The following is a 26,355-nucleotide window of genomic DNA, read 5'->3' on the forward strand; positions in this document are numbered from 1 at the left end:
GCTTCTTTTCCCCGTCTCCTCGCCCATATGCCAACCCGTGCCATTACTCGCCTCACCGTATGCCTCCTACCGCAGGCGCATCCTTCCATGGCAGTTTTCGTGCTCGCTCGACGTCACTTCAGCGCCGTCAGTCCCCGGTGCCCCAGCAACGTTCGAACGTATGATGGAGTCTTTACTTCAAGGGTTCAAATGGTCAACATGCCTCTGCTACCTAGACGACGTTCTCGTAGTTTCACCTACATTTGAGACAAACCTCGCTTATCAGATGTTCTTCAAGTCTTCTGCGAGGCTGGGCTGCAACTAAATTAATCTAAGTGTCACTTCCGTCGTCGGCAGATTACAGTGCTGGGCCACCTCGTCGACGCTTCCGGTATTCAACCAGACCTGGAGAAAATTCATGCTGTAACGTCTTTTCCTTTACCTCAGTCTGTCATAGACGTCCGAAGTTTTGCAGGATTCTGCTCCTACTTCCGGCGCCTCGTTAAAGACTTCGCAGCGATTGCCTGACAGCTTACTGATCTTCTGAAGAAAGGCGCGCCGTTTACGTGAGGCACCGCTCAAAGTGCCGCGTTTGCCCAGCTCACCAACATTCTCACTACGCCACCTATACTGGCCGACTTTGACCCGTCCTCTCCTATAGAGGTACGTACCGGTGCCAGTGGTCACGGTATTGGAGTCGTTATAGCCCAGTGCCAACAGGGTCAAGATTGTGTCATCGCCTACGCTAGCCGCCTCCTCACAGCAGCGGAGCACAACTATTCGATTACAGATCGTGAATGCCTGACTCTCGTCTGGGCGGTTTCCAAATTCCACCCGTACTTGTTTGGCATGCACTTCTCTGTAATCACGGACCACCAGGCGCTCTGCTGGCTTTCCTCACTCAAGGATCCTACCGGCCGGCTTGGTCACTGGGCTCTGCGGCTGCAAGAATATTCCTATGCAGTAGTGTACAAGTCGGGCCGATTACATCAAGACGCAGACTGTTTTTTCACGCTATCCAGGGGACGAACCACCCGCCGACTCTGACCCCGATCCCGACGCTTGCGCTTTCTCCGTTTCTCAGCTGCTACACGTTGCCGACGAGCAACGCCGTGATACCGCCTTGCACGCCATCATTGATGGCTTGCAATCTTCGTCTTGTGATTCGTCCCTTCACCTGTTTGTTCTTCGGGATGGTGTATTATATCGCCACAATGTACGCCCCGACGGTACTGCCCTACTCCTCGTCATTCCTAAGCATCTCCGGTCAGCTGTTCTCCAAGAACTTCAGCATTTACCAACGGCAGGTCCCCTTGGCGTCTCCCGCACCTACGACCGGATTCGCCGACGCTTCTTTTGGCCAGGCCTTGCCCACTCCATCCGGAAATACGCGGCGGCGTGTGAGAAATGCCAGCGCCGGAAAACACAATCGACGCTCCCTGCCGGGTGCCTTCAACCGCTCAACATTCCTTCGGAGCCGTTCCTTCGCGTTGGCTTGGACCTACTTGGCCCTTTCTCTCTATACACGTCTGGCAACAAGTTGGTCGCTGTGGCGACAGATTACACCACCCACTATGCCATCACCAGAGCACTTCCAACAAGCTGCGCCACAGATGTCGCCGATTTTCTTTTACGCGACGTGATTCTGCAGCAAAGCGCTCCACACCAATTGTTCACTTACCATGGTCGGACATTTCTTTCTAAAGTCATCGCCGACATCCTGCAGTCCTGCTCAGCCAAGCACAAGCTGACTACGTCTTACCATCCACAGACTAATGGTCTCACGGAGCGTCTGAATCATACCCTAACAGACATACTTGCAAAGTATGTCTCACCTGACCATACTGATTGGGACCTTGCCCTACCCTATGTCACCTTTAAGTATACAACGCTGCCGGTTATTACCCGTTCTTTCTGTTGTTCGGCCGAGAACCTACATAGCCGCTAGACGCATACCTCCCATGCAACTCAGCAGAGACCAACGAGTATGCACTAGACGCCATCACCAGGGCCGCCTAAGCACGCGAAATTGCCCGCGCTCGCCTCCTGACAGCGCAAGAGAAGCAATGACGTTTGTACGATCGCCAACACAGAGACGTCCACTTTTCGCCTGGATCTCTTGTACTCCTGTGGTCCCCGACTCATCACGTTGACCTGTCGGAAAAACTCTTGTCTCGGTACACAGGCCCATGTCAAGTGCTGCGTGCCGTGACTCCAGTTACGCACGAAATTGCCCCACTCAGTACCAGTGCCGCATCTGCCCGGAAAAACACTGACGTTGTGCATGTCGCACGCCTCAAACCATATTACACTCCTGTTATCACCGATATTTATATGCACCCGGATGGTGCTTGCACCGCCGGGGATAATGATACATGCATATTGCGTGTTTCTTGTGGCCGATACACGCGGGTGCCCCGACGAAGTCGCCGAACGCTCGCTGGCTCTCGAGCTGTCGGCTGAACTGGCCAGCGCGGCAGCTACGCCTTGTAAATATACTTTGTAAATAGTCTCCAGTCACAATCCTTCGTTCGCGTAACAATATAACATTTGTAGTCTATTTGTGTAATACAAACAGAAACACATCTGCAAAAATAGTGCTGGCGAACTGATTAACATCCACATTTTCAGAAGCATCTACAGAAATCTGAGAGAAATTCTTAACCGAGTTAGGGGAAAACTGGCTTCGCAGGTTGGCAGCACTGATGCACACTGTGAGTCGCTGGGGGTGTTTTATTTTCGTCGGGCAAGAATGTTGCGGAGAGGTGAATGAAGGGAGAAGAACACCACATATACCTAATATACCACTTATGTTACTGTACACATATGGAAGTATCTTTAAAGGTTCTGTACACCTTGTGCCACAGTGGCCTATAAATATAATGGAGAATTAGGAATCGGCACATACGAAGTGGCACATACGAGGAAGCCCAAGAATGGGGGCAGATCAACTATAAAATATTCTATAGAAATCGTTGAATATCATGCGCTATTTCATTAGAATGTCTGTGCGCATTAGAGATCCCTATGAGGCGACATTATGTGTACATGTTTTTCGTCGTTATTGTGTGATTACACAACAGACGGACGCGCACTGGCCCTGCCTTGGAGATCAACATGAAGCGCTTATAAGAGCCTGTGAGCATGCAAACTTGCATATGAAACGAAACCGTGGTGGGCTACGGAAAGAAAGTTTGCCTTTAATAAAGTATTTCAGTGCGCAGCTATTAATGTCCACAGAGCTCGAGAATCCAAACGAATACGATCTGAAAGCAAAATGAAGTCGCGGAACATCTGTATTCTATTTAACTGGTCAAGTCAGCCAACCACAACACAATGCATTTTGCCGTGGGAGAATGGTAGGAACCTTTACTTATGTCTTTACGCGTCCTGATTATACCCCCAAGTGGACACCGTGGGCTCGGACAATGGTGAGTTAAGTTAGGACCGGTTGATCGAGCTAGTAATAGGGGCTCTCGCCTGCACCGATAAGGAAGGGTGAAGTCCAGTGGTTCCTCATGAAAGGCGGATAATGAGATCCTGCGCGCGCTGGTCACGGCGTGGCGGTAATGGGTGGTCTCTTGGTGGGTTTACCGCAACGTGGATAGCTAGTTGCAGCTGACTTCGTTGTAATGGGACTTCTTACACCAGCGACACACCTATTGAGCCGCAATACGTCAGGCACGCTACCTCTGCCCACTCATTATTGGCTTCATGGCATAGGGACCATCACTGTAGTGAGGCCCGCTTTTTGTTTTGTACTAGTGATAAGTTATAGTGTTGATGGTTTTATACTTACGATTAATAAAAGTCGTGCACCTTGGTTCCCTTCCTGCTCTTTCATATATATATATATACATATATATATATGTATAGTATATAAACCCGCCGTGGTTGCACAGTGGCTATGGTGTTGGGCGGCTGAGCACGAGGTCGCGGGATCGAATCCCGGCCCCGGCGGCCGAATTTCGATGGGGGTGAAATGCAAAAACACCCATGTACTTAGATTTAGGTGCACGTTAAAGAACCCCAGGTGGTCGAAATTTCCGGAGGCCTCCACTACGGCGTGCCTCACAATCAGAAAGTGGTTTTGGCACGTTAAACCCCATAATTTAAATTTAATTTATATATATATATATATATATATATATATATATATATATATATATATATATATATATTCCAATAGCGGACAGGCTGCCATTGGCATCTGAACCTTGCAACGTTACACGCTAGAACGTTATCTAGTGAGGCAAGTCTGGCAATGCTATTGGAGGAATTAGAGGGCAGTGAATGGGATATAATAGGGCTCAGTGAAGTTAGGAGGACAAAAGAAGCATACACAGTGCTAAAAAGTGGGCACGTCCTGTGCCACCGGGTCTTAGTGGAGAGACGAGAACTTGGAGTCGGATTCCTGATTAATAAGAATATAGCTTGTAACATACAGGAATTCTATAGCATTAACGAGAGAGTAGCAGGTCTTGTTGTGAAACTTAATAAGAGGTACAAATTGAAGGTCGTACAGGACTACGCCCCTACAACCAGTCATGATGACCAGGAAGTCGCAAGCTTCTATGAAGACGTGGAATTGGCGATGAGTAAAGTCAAAGCAAAATACACTATACTGATGGGCGACTTCAATGCCAAGGTAGGCAAGAACCAGGCTGGAGACAAGTCAGTGGGGGAATATGGCATATGCACTAGGAATAGCAGGGGAGAGCTATTAGTTGACTTTGCAGAACAGAATAATATGCGGATAATGAATACCTTCTTCCGCAAGCGGGATAGCCGAAAGTGGACGTGGAGTAGCCCGAATGGCGAGGCTAGAAATGAAATAGGCTTTATACTCTGCGCTAACCATGGCATCATACAAGATGTGGACGTGCTCGGCAAGGTGCGCTGCAGTGACCATAGGGTGGTAAGAACTCGAATTAGCCTAAACCTGAGGAGGGAACGGAAGAAACTGGTACATAGGAAGCCGATCAATGAGTTAGCGGTAAGAGGGAAAATAGAGGAATTCCGGATCAAGCTACAGAACAGGTATTCGGCTTTAACTCAGGAAGAGGACCTTAGTGTTGAAGCAATGAACGACAATGTTATGGCCATCATTAAGGAGTGCGCAACAGAAGTCGGTGGTAACTCCGCTAGACAGGATACCAGTAAGCTATCGCAGGCGACGAAAGATCTGATCAAGAAACGCCGGTGTATGAAAGCTTCTAACCCTACTGTTAGAATAGAACTGGCAGAACTTTCCAAGTTTATCAACAAGCGTAAGACAGCTGACACAAGGAAGTATAACATGGAAAGAATTGAACATGCTCTCAGGAAGTGAGGAAGCCTAAAAGCAGTGAAGAAAAAACTAGGAATTGACAAGAATCAGATGTATGCGTTAAGAGGCAAAGTTAGCAATATCATTACTAATATGGATGAGATAGTTCAAGGGCTGAGGAGTACTATAGAGACTTTTACAGTAGCAGTGGCACCCATGACGATAATAGAAAAGAGAATAGTTTAGAGGAATTCGAAATCCCACAAGTAACGCCGGAAGGAGTAAAGAAAGCCTTGGAAGATATGCAAAGGGGGAAGGCACCTGTGGAGGATCAGGTAACAGCAGATCTGTTGAAGTATGGTGGGCAGATTGTTCTAGAAAAACTGGCCACCCTGCATACGCAATGCCTCATGACCTCGAGTGTACGAGGATCTTGGAAGAACGCTGACATAATCCTAATCCATAAGAAAGGGGACGCCAGACTTGAACAATTATAGACCGATCAGCTTACTGTCCACTGCCTACAAACTATTTACTAAGGTAGTCGTAAATAGAATCAGGAACACCTTAGACGTCTGTCAAGCAAAAGACCAGGCAGCATTCCGTAAAGGCTACTTAACAATAGACTATATTCACACTATCAATCAGGTGATGGAGAAATGTGCGGAATATAACCAACCCTTATGTATAGCTTTCATCGATTACGAGAAAGCCTTTGATACAGTCGAAACCTCAGCAGTCATGGATGCATTGCGGAATCAAGGTGCAGACGAGCCGTGTATAAAAATACTGAAAGATATCTATAGCGGCTCCACAGCCACCGTAGTCCTCCATAAAGAAAGCAACAAAATCCCAATAAATATAGGCGTCAGGCAGGGAGATACGATCTCTCCAATGCTATTCACAGCGTGTTTACAGGAGGTATTCAGAGACCTGGAATGGGAAGAATTGGGGATAAGAGCTAATGGACAATACCTTAGCAACTTGCGATTCGCTGATGAGATTGCCTTGCTTAGTAACTCAGGGGACCAGTTGCAATGCATGCTCACTGACCTGGAGAGACAAAGCAGATAGAGTGGATCTAAAAATTAATCTACAGAAAGCTAAAGTAATGTTTAACAGTCTCGGAAGAGAACAGCAGTTTACGATAGGTAGCGAGGCACTGGAAGTGCTAAGGGAATACATCTACTTAGGGCAGGTAGTGACCGCGGATCCGGATCATGAGACATAAATAATCAGAAGAATAAGAATGGGCTGGGGTGCGTTTGGCAGGCATTCTCTGATCATGAACAGCAGGTTGCCATTATCCCTCAAGAGAAAAGTGTATAATAGCTGTGTCTTACCAGTACTCACATATGGGGCAGAAACCTGGAGGCTTACGAAAAGGGTTCTACTTAAATTGAGGACGACACAACGAGCTATGGAAAGAAGAATGATGGGTCTAACGTTAAGGGATAAGAAAAGAGCAGATTGTGTGAGGGAACAAACGCGAGTTAATGACATCTTAGTTGAAATCAAGAAAAAGAACTGGGCATGGGCAGGACATGTAATGAGGAGGGAAGATAACCGATGGTCATTAAGGGTTGCGGACTGGATTCCAAGGGAAGGGAAGCGTAGCAGGGGGCGGCAGAAAGTTAGGTGGGCGGATGAGATTAAGAAGTTTGCAGGGACGACATGGCCACAACAATTTGTACATGACCGTGGTAGTTAGAGAAGTATGGGAGAGGTTTTTGTGCCCTGCAGTGAGCGTAACCAAGCTGACCATATATATATATATATATATATATATATATATATAGACAGCCACTGACTATGGCGACCACAGTCAGTACCACCGTCCATCGTCCGTTCCACTTCGCTCCTAGATGAGGCAGGACGTGTGTCGACTGAGCTGCTGAACAATATTTTGCAATTATTTTTAAGGCGAAAGCCTTTCTAGGCTCATGGTGAAGTTTGTGTCAGCGGACCTGACCGCCGGAGTGTCCGCCGAAACGTCGTCATGCCATATGAAGACAGATTGAAGACAGATTAAAGAACGAAAAATGATTGATAGAGAGAGTTACTTACTAAAAACGTTATAATAGAGATTGGTAAAAGTTAATAATGACTAATAATGACTAATAATGACTATTAATGACTTGTAATGACTACTAATGACTACGAAATGACCAATATGTCTAACGACGGCTTGTAATGACCAGTAATTACTAACAATGACTAAAATGACTTGTAATGACTACTGGTGACTAAGATATGACCAACATGTCTAACGACGGCTTGTAATGACCACAATTGATTAAAAATGACTAAACATGTTTAGTAGTGAGCAGTAATGACTAAAGGAAAGAAGAAAGAGAAGAGGCAAAGAGAAAGAGGCGAATGATAAGAGGGGAAAGAGTAGGCTTTCGCCGTTCACCTCTTAGGAGAGATCTTAGGAGACCCTGTAATTTTTAATGTCGTGAACGCCCTTTAAATCATGGATCCGGGTTCTCAAAGAGATGCGAATAACTCACATTTGCCCCTATCTCGCCAGTAAATTTTTTTTTCTGCTTAAGCACGTTGGCGACAAATCCATACTGTCAATATTTTTTTATGACACCTCATATTATCGTCCTATGATGAATGGACAATTTATTGTTTGTGGACATGTCGACGATGCAACAGTTGCGAATACTGCCAGTTTTATCTAAATAAACCTATCAAGCTGCGCAACAGATGGTCCAGCGACGAAACATGGTTTGCCGGCCTGTGCATATAAGGAATTGTTCTACAATATCGTGCGCATCCTAAACGTTAGTATCTAAACATAGCGGGGCTGGTGTTCCATACTTGTTTTGGTATTGCATTATTTTCCAGAATGGAGCGATGACTTTTCCAGTAAGCCATCGTCCACTTTGGTCTCAATTCACAATTCGGAACATAAATCTGCCACTATAGAGAGAGAGAGAGAGAGAGAGAGAGAGGAAGGGGAAAGGAAGCGATGTAAACCAGATTGTAGAATACAGTTTGCTGCGCTACATTGTAAAATGCACCAATACAAACAGACATCAAAATGCAGCCTCATTTATCACTCACTGCTCTAACCATGTGGTCACTAACATTTCTTAAGAAGTGATGTTCGTATTTCGCTGCAGATTGAACACGATTCAAATATGTTGTTTTTAGTAAAGGAACACTTGTCCTGTCTTCCTAAATTACTTGCTAATTCCGTTTACGCGGTGTATTTCGGGCACTTAGTAAGGACATAGTAGGTGTCCTCTATTTCACGGTTGCCGCAGCACCAAGGAAAAGAGCGGCGTATCTTCCACAGCAACGATGTCCATATTTCACTTCGAGTCGAAATCAAGGGGTTAATATTACTGTGTCGCGAGAGATATGCGTGTAGGCCGATTTCAGATAACAGTGAATATTTTGCTGTATTACCGCCGTACAACTTCTACCCAGTATGGCGGGAAGATCTTGGAATATCGTAGATATAGATTTAGGACAGGGTGATCACGCCATGGTTTCCTACGTTCAGGGCCTTTGTTGTGAGTTCATCGGCCTGCTCATCGGCGTAAAATCCGACGTGGCCAGGCAATCACTGTAAAACTACATTGTGATCGCATCGTTGCTGAAGCCACTGAAGGTGCGCTGGGGCACCTTTAATGGCTTCAGCAGCGCCGCGAACTATTTATGTGTTTTCAGCGCTGCCCGTGAATTCATGGTAGTTTGGAGCACTCATTTGCTATCCCAACAGAAGACCTATTGTCTTGCTTGTTTTTCCGTAGCTAACGTTCAGTGCTTCAATACCATCATTAGGTTCCGAGTCATCGAACATAATCGATGTGACATAATCGTGTGACCAAGCTCGGAGCAAAAAACAAAGTAGCTGAGAACTCCTTAAAATCAGGAGATATCAGTATAGACTTTTATATTGTTTTCATATTGTGTTTAGCGCATAAATTGCAAAGAAAAACTTCTGTAAGTTACATGCTCATAATTACCGATATACACCGCAGTATAACTTTCTACGGCACGTTTCTAAGACGACACCGCATTCACTAGAGGCGCTTTTGTACCGCCTTGAAGCATCGAACTCGTGGCTGAGTGGTAGCGTCTCTGCCTCACACTCCGGAGACCCTGGTTCGATTAGCACGCAGCTCATGTTGCAAGTTGTTTTTATTTATGAGTTGCCTGCGGGAATTTTTCGCTCACGGCCAACGCCGCGGACGCCGACACCGACGACACCGGCTTTTCTGCGACACGAGCTCCTTAACGCTGTCGCGTTAAAAGTTCTACGCATGCAAGATGCTCCACATATGGCCTTTCTCGTGCATGCCACCTATTATATTAAGGTTAAGGCTCCGTGACTGTAATTGTGTAACGCTGCAGCACTTGAGGGTGCAGCAGCAGCAGTAAAGCAGATGATGCGGAAACGTTGATGGTTGATGCACTTCTTAAGTACGGTCCAACTTATTGTACTGTTAGGAAGATTACTTGAATGCCTGTTAAGAATTTCTGGAGTTACGTGGCCATGGGTAAATGTGATAGTTGTGGAATGGCTTGTTGGGAGAAAGAGAAAGAGGAGGAGGAGGAAGGAAAGGTAGGGAGGTCAACCAGACGCACGTCCGGTTCACTACCCTACGTGGCGGGAAGCGGTTTAAGGGATGTAAAGAAATGAAAGAGAGGGGAGGGAAGAAGGTACTCTCCGTATGAACACGAGCGGTTGTCCATCACTTCGCGCCTACGATCGGTCACGGAGGCCAGTCGATTTCGTGAAATGTAGCAGTGCTCGCGTCGCCTTGTAAGCCTACAACGCGAGGAAATGCAGGCAGGTTAACCAAGGCCGCACCCGGTTGGCTACTCTACCCGTGGAAAAAGGGGGAAATATGAGAAGGAAAAAGGAAAGGAGGAGATGTAAGTCTTTGGGCACGAACCCTCCGAATAACGTTCACAATATAGTCAGAAACGCTCGTTTAGTTCGGAGGGCCTAGAAAAGTGATGTAGCAAAACGAAACAGAACATATTCAAAAGAAATTAATGGGACGGCAAGCTGAAAGCGGAAAGTGGCGGCAGCTTCAGGCACTCGTTTGTGCTTAAGCTTGAACCTAACGTAAAACCTGACAAGGACCGTGTGGTACGCCTTGTGTTGGAGACAGAATTGCAGCTCGAATGCTTTTCCCACTTCTCTCGCAATGACCCACACAAAACAGCGGCCCCTTTCTGTCCCTGATGGTTAAGGCAACGTCTCGCGCCACCTCGGCTACTAATCAACGTTTATGTGTGCCATCTAACATGTCCACTGTGTAGGTGTAGCAGTATGCACGATTCATCGCGCCACGAGACTGTTCACTTACGTTAGAAGTGGCTCCAGCGGGAATTACACAGTGACAGCCTCGGATACGACAAGTAAATGAAACGCGTCACGTTGCCATGGGGTGCCTAGGCTGTGACTTGGCTGCTTCTCCGACGTGAGTTTTATCAGTTGCGACATTTACCGGTCTCTTAAGCAGCGAAGGACAGAAAGGAAGCGTGAAGGCAACAGTAATGCGGCGAGCTTGAAGCTGACGAAGATGGACGTAAATGCTTTATGACACCGCTCATGGTTAATATCCTTGTTCTGCCATGGATTCGTTTTAAAGGGTATTATTCTTTGGTTTTCATTTATCTCTCAGCTTTTTTCACATCACACGGGATAGATTTTTCTCCTCCTCAATTTGGAATCACGTTCATAAGCTTGCTTTCAACGCAAAATAAGATTATATGTAGCAAAATAAAAGGGAAAAGACAGTTTTAAGTAAAGTGAGCGTTCTTTGTTCTGCACTGTAAAATATTTTACGCCCTTAAAACCGAATTAGGGTGTAAATCGGTCTATAACGCATACACTTACAACATTTTTGGTGTGAGGGTTTGAGCACGGGCCAGTTAGCCCTTAATTTGCTTTTATGGTTGTAAAATATTTTGCAATGTGACGGAGTTCATTTGCCTAATATGCAACGCTTGGAAGAACGCAGGTTAGCGTAACGGTTTTTCGATAAAGTAAGCTGGTAACAGAATGCTTCATGCCTCGTTGAAAGTAGCCTGATAAAAGGTGCTGATTTAGGTGTTTTATGACATTTTATTTTGCCTTGCGGTAAGTTGAAATGTAGCTCGTATGACGTCCGATTATTTCACCTTGCAATAAAAGAAATCTGCACCTTAGAAAGATATGTGGCAGAAATAGCCGTGCGTAATTATATACACCCGCATCCATCCATAAATAAGATAAGTAAAAAAAATTCCATGATGACGAGACGCCTCTTCAGGCAACCGTTTTTTTCCGCTTTCTCTGCTTAATCTCTATACTGGAGCTCACCAGTTTTGTTATTTTCTACATTCTAACTTTTCTAAGTGTTGCTCTTGACTGCCCCTTTGCATATAGATTGAGGGGTGACCTTGATCGCTGCATTATAGCCTATGTGCGAGGACTCCTGCGTCTCTCTACACTCTATCTGATCGTCTACCCCCGTCCTTCCCACCCAATTCCTTTTCTTAAAAGCAATGCGCACATTGCTTACAACTTTATTGTATTTTCTATTGTGATTGCGAATTTGCTTAATTTGGTAACGGTAATATTTTTCATAGCAATTAACAATTCCAGTTCTTCCTGGAATAATTTTTGGGATAAATTGAAATATGAAAGATACGATCACGGTTGATCCGAATTTTGAGGTGATAATAATTTTGAGAAAGTCCTGAACAAAGTGCATTAAATATGCTTTCTGTTTCAGGATGACTTCAACAGACTTCCGGACAACGATGGATGATAGGAGTTTCTGGGCCAACCAGAGATCTTTCAAAGTAAGGATGACGACTGTGGTATACAGTTGTGAACTCTGTGTACAAAATTTTGTTCTTCCTGGATCATGGCACAGATATACGTACTTGAAAAGTGCCCATAGTGGCGTGCATGAATTATTTCAACTTAGGCGAAAGAAGGAAAGAGAAGTACGCCGCATTTCCAAGGGTTTTACTCGACGACCTTGAGGAAATAAAGGTTCATAAAAAAACACATTAGATTTCTTCAACCGAAAGTAATAACCAAACATAAACAAGAATGTCTTACTTTAGGTTTGGCGCTCTTATTCTTGTCAGTTGTGGATTAGATGAGTTTCGAATACTAAGGATACTGTTTCTGCCACCAGAAATTCAGATCGATTACATTGTGCAGTATTCATAAAGCCCGTGCGGACTTGCAGTCGAATTTTCCTTGTTTTAAATTTTTTCAATTGCATAGGACACACTTTTGCTAATATTTTTATATGGCATTTTTTGTACTTCCTGCCTTAATCGAACTTTCATTTGTCACTTTTGCACAAAGAAAGAATGAATTTGCGGAGACAACTGCAACTAACAGAAAATATCTTTGGTAAGGGAGAGAAGGCCCTATGGTCGGGCAAGTTCCTTGAAGGGTGAATTCAAAAGGAGCTTTCTTTGCGCCAGTTACAAAAAAAAAAAAAAGAACGAGCTATAACGCGGAATTCCTCTCGAACAACGGAGTATAGGCGGCTACTGCACCGGTACACTTATCAGCAGCACAGAATTATAGCCAGGCGCGGTGACTCGGTTAAGGACACACGGCCTGAGCTAGCATAGGAATCAGCTCAACCCCAAGAGGCCCAAAGCGTTAGTGAAGCATTCGCCCGAAAGGGAAAGCCAATTTGGGAAGGGTAAAGGCGCGCAGTGCAAAGAAAGTAGGCTCGACTGGCGATGGCGCAATTTCCGGGACAAAGCTGCGCAAAGCTCCCATTGTCATTCTCAATGGCAGCGGCCGCACTCACGCATGTTTTCCTGCACGCGCAACGCTTTGGCGAGAATGGACGAGACGCTACTATCAGCCTAACAGCCGAGTGACAAGAGCGGACCGCGTCTTTTTGCCACCCTCCCGTTTCGACGCCCTTCCATTGTAGAATTTCGCAGCGCAGTCGTTGGCGGCCTCTCTGGAGGCTTCCTATACACACGCCATTCGTCCCTCTCATCTCTGTGCCACGGTTCGCGTTACCCCATGGTGGCCGCATTAGGAAGAAGAAAGTTTAATGTGTTTGGTCCGGAGTGGGCACGAAGCGGCGCGTGGCTGTAGCAGGGCTGAAAGAGTGCACGGGGAAGGGCTGCGTTGGGGGCGGGCATTCGAGCGCGCATCTCTCGAGCTGGGCCGAGTTCAGCAATGAGACTGGTGGGACTAGAAACCTTTAGACTGCATTGTGAACACCCGTAAACACCTCTCGATGCTGCGTAGACACGAGATAAACAACGCCGAAAGGAACGATTTAAAGTGAAGAGCCTCGGCTAATTCGTGCTATCTGGAGTGTTTAACGAGTCATGCGATAGGCGGGCTTCGCGCTGCGCCAATTTCGGAGGTTTCGAGTAGCGTTTTTAAATCGCTGAACGCTGTAGTACATGGCGTTGGAGCATGCTCAGCGCAGTGATTGACTCGATGCTGCAGACTGATTGATTATCGAACTACTATGCGTTACACTCTAGACGTGAAATACAGTTAGCCACTGGGCCTGCACAGGCCACCACATACTCTTAGTAACGTCAGCGTTTGGGATAGTTGGTTTTGCATGATTCTGCAGGTTTGCTTCTGTGCTTGCTCTTGTCAGTTCTTCAGAGTATGTCCTGGTTCAACATAACGCTGTTCTATATATCTTTACCACTATGATCATTTCTTTTAATTCGGAAGTTTGCCCTTTAGAATACAATAAGTGTGTTTTAAATTACGTGTTTTTGTTTATCCATTTAGTCACCCACGATGGCGTAAATGTATAAGTGAAGTATCATGAAAGGGAGAGATTGTCATCCACCGGAATGCAGCATGAAACTAGAAAGGAAGCCTAAACGCGTTTCTTAGAAACAATGCTTCGCAGTTGATAAAAAATTCGTCTTGGTCTGGCATACACACTCGGGACCAACGTCTTTCCGGGGCGGTTGCTCTTCCATCTGAGCTAACCAGGAGGCTAGCAGATTCCACCGCGAGGACAATTAAATCGATAACTCCAAGCACTGGGACATTGAATATGGCAAATCAATTGTGTGGAATATCACAATATGAAGGAAATATTGTGAAAGGGAAACATTGTCATCTACACTAACGTAGCACGAAGCTACAGATGTAAACCATTCGGATTTCTGAGAAACAACGCTTGGTAATTCAAGAAAACGTCGTGCTCGTCCGGGATGAAAGCGTATAAATGCGCTTTCGTTTTATCCAGCCTTGTTGCGAGGTAAAAGTGTAGCCACAAACACAATCTTGTATATTGTGAAGCACAAGGTCGGTATAGGTTTACAGTTTCTGTATACGAATAAACATAAATTTTAAAGCTGTCGTAATGAGAAATTTTCAGTAAACGGAAATGAACAAGTCCCTATCATAACGGGATTACGCAACTTGGCAGTTACTATATTACTAGGATTGAGCGGTTGAGGGGAAGTGTCGCCCACTTCTGACTGTATCCCTGAAGCCTGTGAATGTGGTCCTTTGCGTCGGCTCCTGTGCGTTGGCCTAAAATTTATATAATAAACAATGTATGTGAAATGCATACTTAAGTGAGGATTGAAACAATTACGATTTATAATTAGCGTTGCATAGATGGTCTCTCAAAGAGCAAAAATGTGCGACAATTACGACATTCCCTAGTGCGAAATTTGAACGCAGCAGTATACGTGTTTTCATCTCGAGATATATTGAGGCAAAGAATTTCAGGCCCAAATCACCGCACCGACTGGTAGTGCGGTCAACGCCTTCGCAGAAGGAGGGGCAATACGGGAACGCTAGCTTAATGAGTGGCATCGGAGACAGCTGTGGAAGACGACGACGAACGCGTGCAGCGCACGGTTGCGCCGAGGCTTGACGATACTGAACCCAGAAACGGGCGCTTAAGAGCGGCGCTGTCAAGTGAACCTGAACTACGAAAGCAAAAACTTAAAAAAAATGCTCAGCAGTGCACATAAAATGAAAAGCGGAGGTAGAAGAAGACAGAACTGAGACTGAAACGGTGCTTGCACAACCATGAGACTCTGGTGCAGGAACCCTTCGTCTGCATGTCCTGCAGAAGGCACAATGACTAATGTATAAATGGTTAACGAGACCGCAACGAAACTGTCTGCAAAGCATTTCCGTTCAGCAAACTGCTGGCTTACGAAACGAAAGAAAAACGTGGAGGGCCCCGATGGAGCACGGCACGAAAGTTATTGGATTATTGCGAAACAATCGGAGTGTCTGCGACGTCTGTGGAAAACACTACAGTGAAAGGGTATGGGGTAATACTGTGGGCTTCACGAAAGCCCGCTTATCAGTTCTGCGGAGGCCTGCATCGCCCATTGACTAGCAAACTGCCGCGATCCCTGCACCGAGCATAAGTCCGCCAGATTGGCGTTAATGGTTCGACAGATCGAATTTCGCTGCGGCTCTCCTTTATTCGACACAATGAACAAAAATAGCGCAGAAACAAAAAAAAACGATTAGGTAGCGCTTGTGGCCGCTATTAACCTCAGACCCTTTGACATTTACGAAGCGAGGCCTATATGGGAGGAAAAGGACCCCGGAGAGTTGGTCGTGCAGCCAAAAACTACCAGCTGTCCCAGCAGCAGATTGCACTCCACGTGGTTTTGGGTTTCAGTTTCAGTTTCAATTTATTCAGACATCCATTGCCTTGGTTGAAAGGACTAAAGGCAGATGAGCTCTGCCTGACAAAGGTCCCTCCATATATACATTTGCTCTGAAGTAGTGAAACTAAAAAAAAGAGCAATACCTTTTTGCATTAGAGCATGACAAAAATAGTTCAAAACAGAAGTATGTTTATTAGGTATTAGGTACAGGTATGTTTTATTAGCCCCAGAATCACACATTGATGCAACAGCAATAACTCATAACAAGAGCAATGACATGGGGAAAAAAGAAGGAAAAGATGTAACGGGCAATATATTTAAAAAGTACAACATGATGCAAGCGCTATACTAAATATAACATTCCCGTTTGTAGCAATGTATACCTTCTAGAGAATATAGCAAATTACTAAGACTATAGGACAATAGAAAAATTATTTTAACTCAGAAACTTACATAAGGCATCGTACCAGAGAGTAAGTAAATTTTAACATTTTTCTTTAGACTGACTTTAGAACTACACTTTTCGATAAACTTTGCTCAATAAGTTCGTGCCTGTAACTATTGTTGGGGAGTAGGTTATGTTACGTAGAACAATGTTTGATTTCCGTAGATAGTTCTGAATAACGGTATTCTAAATCACTCGTGTCGGAGATAATAGGGAGCATTAGTAGGGTAGCAATGAGTCACATGACTTACCACGTCATTTCCAATTTCCTTGCGAATATATAAGGCGAATTTAAGCTTTTGAAGTTGGTTAACAGTAAGTATTTTAAGCTTGTCAAGAGATGGAGCGGGATGTTCAGTTAGTCGCAGATTTTCTATGCAGCGAACAGCTACCTTCTGTAGAATTAATTACCTTTAAAGTTTCGTTTTTGAAGTCGTACCCCAGATTAAGAGACAGTAATGGAGATGACAATGAACCAGTGAGTTGTATAATTGTTCGCTGCTTTTTCTAAATCTTCGTTGGTTTTCTATTTCCTTCATGTTCAGTGTACGAAAAACATAAGTGCAATAAAAAACATAATCGTACGCCTACGATGAGATTTTCATCTGGCGCACATTCTATGACAGTGCTGTTGTAAAATATTTTCTTTTTACTGGCTTGTTGAGAAATGCATGCCTGTCTTGTCACATTCTGGCATTCGTTATTTGTTCAAGCAAGCAGACGCAGATTCAAGAATTGTTGTCTTGAGATTATATTTTCAACCGGTCTTTCCAGCAAATTAATAGTAGAAGAGCCTACAGATAAGGCGCAATACAGCAGCGATATTCGATCGCCAAGCCGATCGCCTCTACGCCGGAGTGTATTCGCATATCTTGCGCCTACTTGAATATAGTGCAACAGGACAATGACGATGCACACAGTTGACACGCGGCACCTCCGTGTAGCATTTGTATGTCCCCATACGTCGCTCACGCTTTGTTGCGATGTTTCTAGTCCGTTCCCTTCGGTTCAATGTGCGACTTTGGAAGTACGTACAGCGAGAGCTGATGAGGGAACAAGACAGGACAGAGCGCTGTCTTGCTTCTTATTCCGTTTTCGTCTGCTTGCGCTGTCTCCGTCTGCTCACGCGTCTGCCCGCGCGTACTTGCAATGCATCGTTTCATAATGAGTGTTAACTGTAAATTCAAAACAAATAATAATAATTAACTCTAAAGCAATCAGCCCCCGCCCCACTTCATCCCACTCGCCACCCCCCCCTTTTTTTGTTTTAAATGGAAAAGATTGCCGTGTATCAATATTTGTCATGCCCGCGTAAAATAAGAAGTGCTGGAATCTCTTGGATGTTCCACGTCATCTTCATAGAAGGCTGCTTTCCAGCCAGACAATATATTGTGTGGGAAGACGAGGACAGGGATATTCGTCGAGGCACGCACGCACACCTCCCCCAGACACGTAATGCTTGTCCATTCATCCGCAGGACAGACTGCGCGCGCCTTTGCAGCAATAGTCCGGTAGGAATACTTTTCTTTCAGTGCGCCAGAAACCAAGGACAAAAGGCAGACGATAGTCTTGTAAAAGGGAACAGAAAATAGTAAAGTCAGGCTCACGAAAGGAGAGATATAAAAAAATGAAGAAAACAGACTTGGTAAAAAAAGAACCAAATATGCCCGAAACTGATGGAGCGCATTTGGAGAAAGGAAAGGGTCGGTTCATACTGGTAGGGACGACCCCGGAGTACTCCGCCCCAAATCGTATTTGCCTCGGCTCTCTCGAGGCAAATATTGGTGTTGCGGGAAGATCGCAGTACCGGCAAGCCGGCAGTCATGCCTGCCACTAGGGCATCCTCTTTTCCTCCTCCAGCCTTCCGCCTGCTATCAACGGAACTGACATCGCGCTTTTGTCGACCTTTTTCTCCGGCGCAACCACCGGGGCTCTCCGTGCACCAAGGAATGGGCCACCGCCACGTAGAGTTGCGGTGAGGCCATACCTATGGTGGTGAGTGCTTTCCGGATGCCTCGTGCCGCTGAACTTTGGCTCTTATACCGCAGTATACAGAGTGTCTCTCGCAACTTGAACTAAGCACTTAAACAAAAGAAAGTGTTGAGCCGCAGCTGAATGAAACGAGCGGCCTATGGTTCGCCGTCATGTGGCACTCCTTGGGTAGTTTTTATATTCCTCTTAATTAGCTAATAAACTAAGATGAATTACGCGAAAATTTTCATGCCCACTTTAGGGTCAAGTGCGTTTAGTTGCGTTGTAGAAGGGATTCAGAAACGACCGATACATTTTTTTGTGGCGACGTACATGCTGCATGGCGATTGTTTTCGGGGTTAAGGAAAGCCCGCGAAATATGAAATAAAACCACGTGACTGCGCTCATAAGCTATCGTATTGCCGCGCTCTCAACCGCGCTTCCTGCGAAAGAGCTGTGGGCGCGGACCATGGCGAAGTGTGCGGCTGTGGCTCTAGGCATCGGCTTCACAGCGAGTCATCTTTGGTGGTGGCACAGGGAAAGGAAACGCCGCCGCCCCTGATAAGCTCGACGCACTTTTGAAAGCGCTGCAATACGATAGCGCACGAGCACTGTCAGGTGAGTGAGCGAGTGAGTGAAATAACTTTATTCAGTCAACAGTAGACGCGAGTAAACTCAACATTACCTGACTAGGCCCACTCGGGGACCATCAGCTCAAACCTCACGGCCCTCTCGTGGGCCCTCTGGAGTGCAAGGATTTGAGAGGCCCGTTCCTGGGCCTTAATAAGCTTCATAATTTCCCCTTGGGTGAAAGGAGGACTGGCAGAGGCGCAGCCCCACAGGAAATGCTCGAAGTCCGCATAACAACCACAGAGAGAGCAGTCCGGGCTTGGGAACCGTTGAGGCAGATTGTGTGCAGTGCCGCGGGGCAACGGGTAAGTGCTTGTTTGCAGAAGTCTGAGAGTGACTGCCTGGGCCCTGCACAGCGAGGAGTGCGGTAAAGGCAGGAGTCTTCTTGAGAGATAATTATGGTTGCAGATCCCGTTGTACGATCAGAGCGGCTCGGGTCGCCCAGGAGAGAACGCGTTACCCGGCGCATGGTCAGTCAAACCTCGTGCAGCCGAGTGCGCCTCCTCGTTGGGGTTGAGCGAGGCACCCTCAATTGTTCCAAGGTGCGCAGGGAACCAGGCCAATGAGTGACGTTTGAGGTCTTTAGCATTTTGAATCATACGTAGGGCCTGGGGAGCCACCAGTCCCATCTGAAAGGCCCTGATAGCGGCATTGGAGTCTGGATAAATCGTGTCATGTACACCGTCCGTCAATGCAAGGGCAATTACAACCAGCTCTGCAACGCTGGAACTAGAAGTGCGGATGGTAGCGCAGCTGAGGACTTTGGAATCACAATCGATGACCACTGAGGAGAAAGCTTCCTCTTGAGCGCACGAAGCAGCGTCTACAAAGCATGTTCGATCCTTGTCCAAGCGGGCACTGGCGAGCAGATCTTTACCCCTGGCTCGTCGTTCTTTAAACACCGAAAAATATCACCACGCAGGATGTGCGTTGCCACAAAAAAATTGGATCGACCGCTTCTGAATCCCCTCTACAGCGCAACAAAACACCCTTAGTCTTAAATTCAATATTAAAAATTTTTCGTAATTGATCTTCGTTGATGAACTGATTAAGCAGAATATAAAAAAAAACTCTAGAGAGCGCCACATTCATATGTCCTTAGTGTTGTGCAGCTGCGGTTAACCACTTCTTTTTAAATTCTTGGTTGAAGTTACATGAAACGCACTGTATACGGTCATTGCGCACGCACGAAACAGACGGCTGTCGATTGGCTGTACCAGGATACGCTTGTAAAGTCATGACAGCGTATCCCGCTTATGTTTTGGTGTGTCAGCGAAGTACGATGACTAAGGGTGATGACAGCTGACTAGTTATTTTAGTTCTTCTGGTTTACTTGTGAAAACCGCGATATAGCCATACCGTAGTGGGGGACTCCGGATCAAGTTTGACCACTTGCGGTTCTTTAAAATGCTCCCAGCGCGTGATACACGGAAGTTTTTTTTTTATTTCGCCGCCATCGAAATGTGGTCTATACTGCTGGGATTTGATCCCATGACCTTTTATCAATAGCAGCGGCACCACGAACAAATTACTTTTACTTGAAACAGATGGTTTACTAGAGCGGTTCGGTAAATTAAGATTTGCTGTTTGCGTGAGTGCAAGTGGAATGAGACGCGACAGAGTTGCCGGATGAAGCTAGCGGGTCAAATTGTCTTCAACTAAGCGATGGCCTCTACGTATAGTTGCCCCGACAAGCAGAACGTTTTCGTAAGATACAAGAGATTTTTACAACGCGCAAAGTTGGTCTAATTGTGCTGCTTTGCTGTATACTCAGACGGAAAGCGAATCGACCTTCGTGTTAATTTTTTTACGGCAGGCAAACCGTGTCATATCCGACAAATGATACGCTATCATACAAGTCCAAATAGTCAGCTCTAAGAAAGAGAGCGTTTTCCTCCACTTAATTATCTGTTGTTTTATGTGGTTGTTACTGAGAAAAGAGTGTACAGGTACAAATGTGTAAAACACTGACTCGTCCTCAGTCAAAAAGTAATGGTGCCACAATCATCTGCCACATCTACTTTTTAGCATGTCAATAAATCAAGCCCTTCGATTCTCCGTGTTCATCTTGCTCAAGGAACACACAAGTAGGTTCCCATGCACGTGAGACTAAGTGTACTGCCCCGCGCTTTGTAAACGCCAGAACCGTAACTACAGAAAAAAATAAAACAGAGGGTAGGGGGAGGATGAAGCTGAAACGCTAACAGTTTACCACTTGCTGCAAATGAGTGGCCTTTAAATGAATGGAGGAACTTCAGACAGAAGTAGCATTATGTTTCTCAATCAAAAGCATAAGTGAACCATCTGGGTAGATCAAGAAGCATTAAAGGGCTCCTCACCAGGCCCCACGGCAAATTTTGGTTATACGCTTGAAGTTTTTACGCGTCCTCCAGGGAGCATTCTGTCCCAAAATGTTTTTCGAATCGGCTCATTAATAGCCGAGATACAAATACTTCAGTGCCGCGAACCCATGATTTCATCAGGCAGGCTCCACTGCCGAGCAAGACGCTCTTTCCACTCGCCCCGTCTAGCCTACGCAAGCGAAATTCCTTCCCTGTGTTCTCCCATACCGGACCTCGCGGACCCCGGGAGGTATACGTCACAGGCCCCACCTTCATTGTATTTTTTTTTATTGCTCCTCGCCTTTTTTTTTTTTTTTTTTTTTGCGCTACGCACTTCTACCGACGGCGTCGGACTCGAGTTGTTGTCTCGTTCGCTCAGCGTACGATTTTGCGCTCTGTGCACAAGGAAACATTACTAGCGGTATAATTCAGTGCTACACGAATACTGAGGCAGAACAAGCGGATCGCAGAGCGTGATCACGCGCTGGGACACGGTAAAAAATGGCATAGTTTCGGTACCTGCGCACGTGACCGCACGACCGTGAGAACAATCAGACGAAGCGGAAGTACATCTCTCTTGCTTCGGTGCGAAGTAAAATAAAAACACGCAGACATTCCGTTTGTGTGTTCTATTATTTCTCTAAACTTCAATTCGTCAATTCAAGCAACAGATCGCACAGATAACAGATGTTGTCTTGAATAATTCTCGAAGTCACGTGCCACCACGAGCGGCGCCACACTAACGACATGATTACGTAGGCGCAGGGGCACGATTACGTCACCGTCCGGCTTGGAGCGCGGCGGCCGCGAGGGAAGAGGGAAACGGCGTTCGGATTGAAATTTCACATCTTTCCGCGGCACCTAGAGATGTAATACTTTGCAGACACGATTGTTATCGCGCAATGTAGGCTTTGCGCTTGTCAGCTCAATATGGCCAGGCCTGGTGAGGGGCCCTTTCAGAGGATGCACGCAAGCACAGCCACCAACGACGCGAACGGTACGCGTATTATACAGATATAAGTACGACAGGGGCATCATACATTAAAGCTTCAATAAGAAGCTGTAAAATTACGATCTCGTGTGAATGACTAAAGTCTCGTGTGAATGACTAAAGGGAAATACAGCATCGTTATAAAGTATATTGTTGGGCTAATTTGTCACAGCCCGTACTTTTCAACCAGCGCAAGAACTGGACAACAAAATAGACAAGACAACACAGCGCTCTGCCTTGTCTATTTGGTTGCCTTGTTTCTGCTCGGCGAAAGGGCATTATCAACAAGAAAGGAAAAAAAAACAACGCTCGTTGGCAGACATTTGCTTAGTATCCATCCAAATCCATTTAGCGCTTTAGCGACTAATTGACGCTTCTTGACTCGCATTTTGGGGACTCTGTAGGGGCATAACACTGGCCATCTTGTAAATGGTGTACAGAGCACGCAAGACATACGATAAAAGCAAATCACTTTTTTCTTTGATACTTTGAGTCGTTCAACAAGATAATTAAACATTGATCCCTTAAGCACCGATTGAAGGGGCGAGATAAAAACAAGTTCTTTTGTTCGTTCGTTCGTTCGTTCGTTCGTTCGTTCGTTCGTTCGTTCGTTCGTTCGTTCGTTCGTTCGTTCGTTGGTTCGTTGGTTCGTTCGTTCGTTCGTTCGTTCGTTCGTTCGTTCGTTCGTTCGTTCGTTCGTTCGTTCGTTCGTTCGTTCGTTCGTTCGTTCGTTCGTTCGTTCGTTCGTTCGTTCGTTCGTTCGTTCGTTCGTTCGTTCGTTCGTTCGTTCGTTCGTTCGTTCGTTCGTTCGTTCGTTCGTTCGTTCGTTCGTTCGTTCGTTCGTTCGTTCGTTCGTTCGTTCGTTCGTTCGTTCGTTCGTTCGTTCGTTCGTTCGTTCGTTCGTTCGTTCGTTCGTTCGTTCGTTCGTTCGTTCGTTCGTTCGTTCGTTCGTTCGTTCGTTCGTTCGTTCGTTCGTTCGTTCGTTCGTTCGTTCGTTCGTTCGTTCGTTCGTTCGTTCGTTCGTTCGTTCGTTCGTTCGTTCGTTCGTTCGTTCGTTCGTTCGTTCGTTCGTTCGTTCGTTCGTTCGTTCGTTCGTTCGTTCGTTCGTTCGTTCGTTCGTTCGTTCGTTCGTTCGTTCGTTCGTTCGTTCGTTCGTTCGTTCGTTCGTTCGTTCGTTCGTTCGTTCGTTCGTTCGTTCGTTCGTTCGTTCGTTCGTTCGTTCGTTCGTTCGTTCGTTCGTTCGTTCGTTCGTTCGTTCGTTCGTTCGTTCGTTCGTTCGTTCGTTCGTTCGTTCGTTCGTTCGTTCGTTCGTTCGTTCGTTCGTTCGTTCGTTCGTTCGTTCGTTCGTTCGTTCGTTCGTTCGTTCGTTCGTTCGTTCGTTCGTTCGTTCGTTCGTTCGTTCGTTCGTTCGTTCGTTCGTTCGTTCGTTCGTTCGTTCGTTCGTTCGTTCGTTCGTTCGTTCGTTCGTTCGTTCGTTCGTTCGTTCGTTCGTTCGTTCGTTCGTTCGTTCGTTCGTTCGTTCGTTCGTTCGTTCGTTCGTTCGTTCGTTCGTTCGTTCGTTCGTTCGTTCGTTCGTTCGTTCGTTCGTTCGTTCGTTCGTTCGTTCGTTCGTTCGTTCGTTCGTTCGTTCGTTCGTTCGTTCGTTCGTTCGTTCGTTCGTTCGTTCGTTCGTTCGTTCGTTCGTTCGTTCGTTCGTTCGTTTGTTTGTTTGTTTGTTTGTTTGTTTGTTTGTTTGTTTGTTTGTTTGTTTGTTTGTTTGTTTGTTTGTTAACGCTTTGTGGAATGCTTTTACACAGTGGGCATATAACACAATATTTCCACTATCAGTTGAGCAAGCACGGCAACCACAGTGCATATACAAACCAAATGCGTATGCCTTAAAATCTCGAAGACCCGTTTTGCGATGCAAACCGTGTCAGATTTACTTCACTAAATCTTAGTAAAGAAAGAACAGTGGAACCCGGAAACGCTATTTCCCTTGCGTTATAAACGAATTAAAAGGACGAAGTGTTAAAGAAAACGTGGCGAACAATAAAACACGCAATGCGCCTGGGTATGTTAAATGTGCGCGCACCATTCAAAGCAGCGCAAATACTCGCGAACCTATAAAACAAACTGAGCGTAAATACAAAAAAGAAGAAAAGGATGCATTAAATATTTACGCGAGAAGGAGAGCAAGGTTCCTTGAAATTTCAAAGACAATTTGCTCGAAGTGTCTAAAAAATGCTGTGATAATTAACAACGGGCTTCATTATTCTTGCGCCGCAGGCGACGAGAATAACATAAGAGTGTGTATCAAAAACACAATTTGCATGAGAAATGAGAAAAAAGGAATTTAATTTGCTTCAGCGTTCAGCGTCTGGTAGGGCCTGTAGGGAAGTGACAAATCATTTGCTGTTTGACATACTGTTTTCTTTGCTTCGATTGGCGCTAAGCTATTTATTATTCTTTCGTTATGTGTACTTCGAGATTCACGAGTTTATTAAGCCCCATGCTTTGTTGGACAGGTCCATCCATCCAAGGCCAAAGTGGAGACCGCCTCCATCCGTGCCTTCGTCTGCGTAGGCGGAGGGGGGGGGGAGAGGAGGGTGCTGGAGCTTACGCAGGAACCGTCATCTCCCGAGACCCTATTTCCAATTGGGATCACGTACGTCACGTGCAGCTTCGTGCCTCGCGAGCCTCGCGTCATACATTTAGTTATCGCTGCAATAACGGGGGTTGTTTGCGCTAGTACCCGGCGTATATAGAAAGTCTGTGAAAGCGTACCGGGGGGGGGGGGGAGGGGGGGGGGGGGGGGAGTGCGCTAGTCTAAAAAGGTATCGAAGCAACGTTGCTGTCTTAATGATAAAAAATGTTTTATAAAGGTTTGTCCAAACGGTGAAAAAAGAGAGGACAGGTGGAAGGCAGTTCTGAAATCTAGCGCTTAGACCATCAAAATCACGCCGCGAAAACACGTCGCGAGAAAGCTATTGTATTGCAGAAACGCTATTGTATTACAGTCATTCGTTGACTCCTTTGGACGGACAGTCAGCTCACACGTGGAGAGAGAGAGAGAGAGAGAAGTCATAAGGGAAAGGTAGGGAGGTTAACCAGGCTGAGCCCGGTAGGCTACCTTGCACTGGGGAAAAGGGGTTGAAGGAGGAGAAGGAAGGAAGGTCACAGTCTCCACAGCTAGGCACACAAGCGTGGGCCACTGGAGTCAGTCACAGGCGGTCATACAGGGTAGTACAAAAGCTCGAGTAACCAAGTAGGCACATTTCGGAGCCGATTTCTATAGAAGGGTTGAAATCTGGGCCAGTTGGTACATACTCGAGCCCTTCTGTGCTCGAGCAGCATGACGCGACTTGTTTTCGTGCTACGAAAGCGCTTCTTAGATATTTAAGATCTACGGGCCTAATGAGACTTAACGAACAGTTTGAGTGTGTGCGTGTTTATGGGCGTATGTGCCGTTTGTTTGTGTGAGTGAGTGAATAAACGTTTATTTCGTCCACCAAAACGCGATGTGTGTATCTGGTCAGCTTGTAGTGTGTACATAATACCTTCCACACAGCAGCCGGAGTAGCATAACAGGCCGTCAGGTGGGCAACCACGACGAGCTTTAATTAGAGAAAGCATGGCCCTCTCTCTCTCTCCAGCACAGAAACAACCAGAATTACGTTGTCAAATGCATTAAATTATTTTTTTCGCGCTTGCCCTTCCACCTTCGCATGAAGTACTTCAAAGTTTCTTTTTTTTTTCTTAATATGAAGTGTCCCACTTACCAAGGCATACTCTTTCTTAATAGATTGGGCGGACTGCCCTACCTGTGACACTTGCGGCTGTGATAAAACACTCGCACATCTTGTGTGCCTCTGTTGCAGTACGGCGAGGCAGGGGCTGTGCACCACGATAGAGACGCTAGACAGCCGGCCATTATCATAGCAAAATGTACTAGGACAATGGTCCTAACGGGCTTGTGCGCTAAAGGCATGTTTACAGTCCGACGTAATCGACACGCGGGCGATCGTCGCTCGACACCGGGCGCGTCGGAGCGCGCTGGCCGCGTCCGGTTGCGTTGGCTGTGCCTAGCTGTGTCAGTGCGTCGAACCATCGGTCGAAA

General features: G+C 46.1%; 1 long non-coding RNA gene across 2 annotated transcripts in view; it reads left to right on the forward strand.

Annotated features, from left to right (window-relative positions):
- LOC140215907 (uncharacterized) overlaps nt 1–26,355 on the forward strand; it is a 213,845-nt gene that overhangs the window by 79,719 nt on the left and 107,771 nt on the right. For both annotated transcript variants that reach the window (XR_011892500.1, XR_011892501.1), the window contains one exon: nt 12,001–12,070. This is a non-coding gene — a long non-coding RNA (uncharacterized lncRNA). The remainder of the gene's footprint in view (nt 1–12,000; nt 12,071–26,355) is intronic.

The sequence above is a fragment of the Dermacentor andersoni genome, chromosome 2 (genome assembly GCF_023375885.2).
Source record: "Dermacentor andersoni chromosome 2, qqDerAnde1_hic_scaffold, whole genome shotgun sequence".
Lineage (NCBI taxonomy): Eukaryota > Metazoa > Arthropoda > Arachnida > Ixodida > Ixodidae > Dermacentor > Dermacentor andersoni.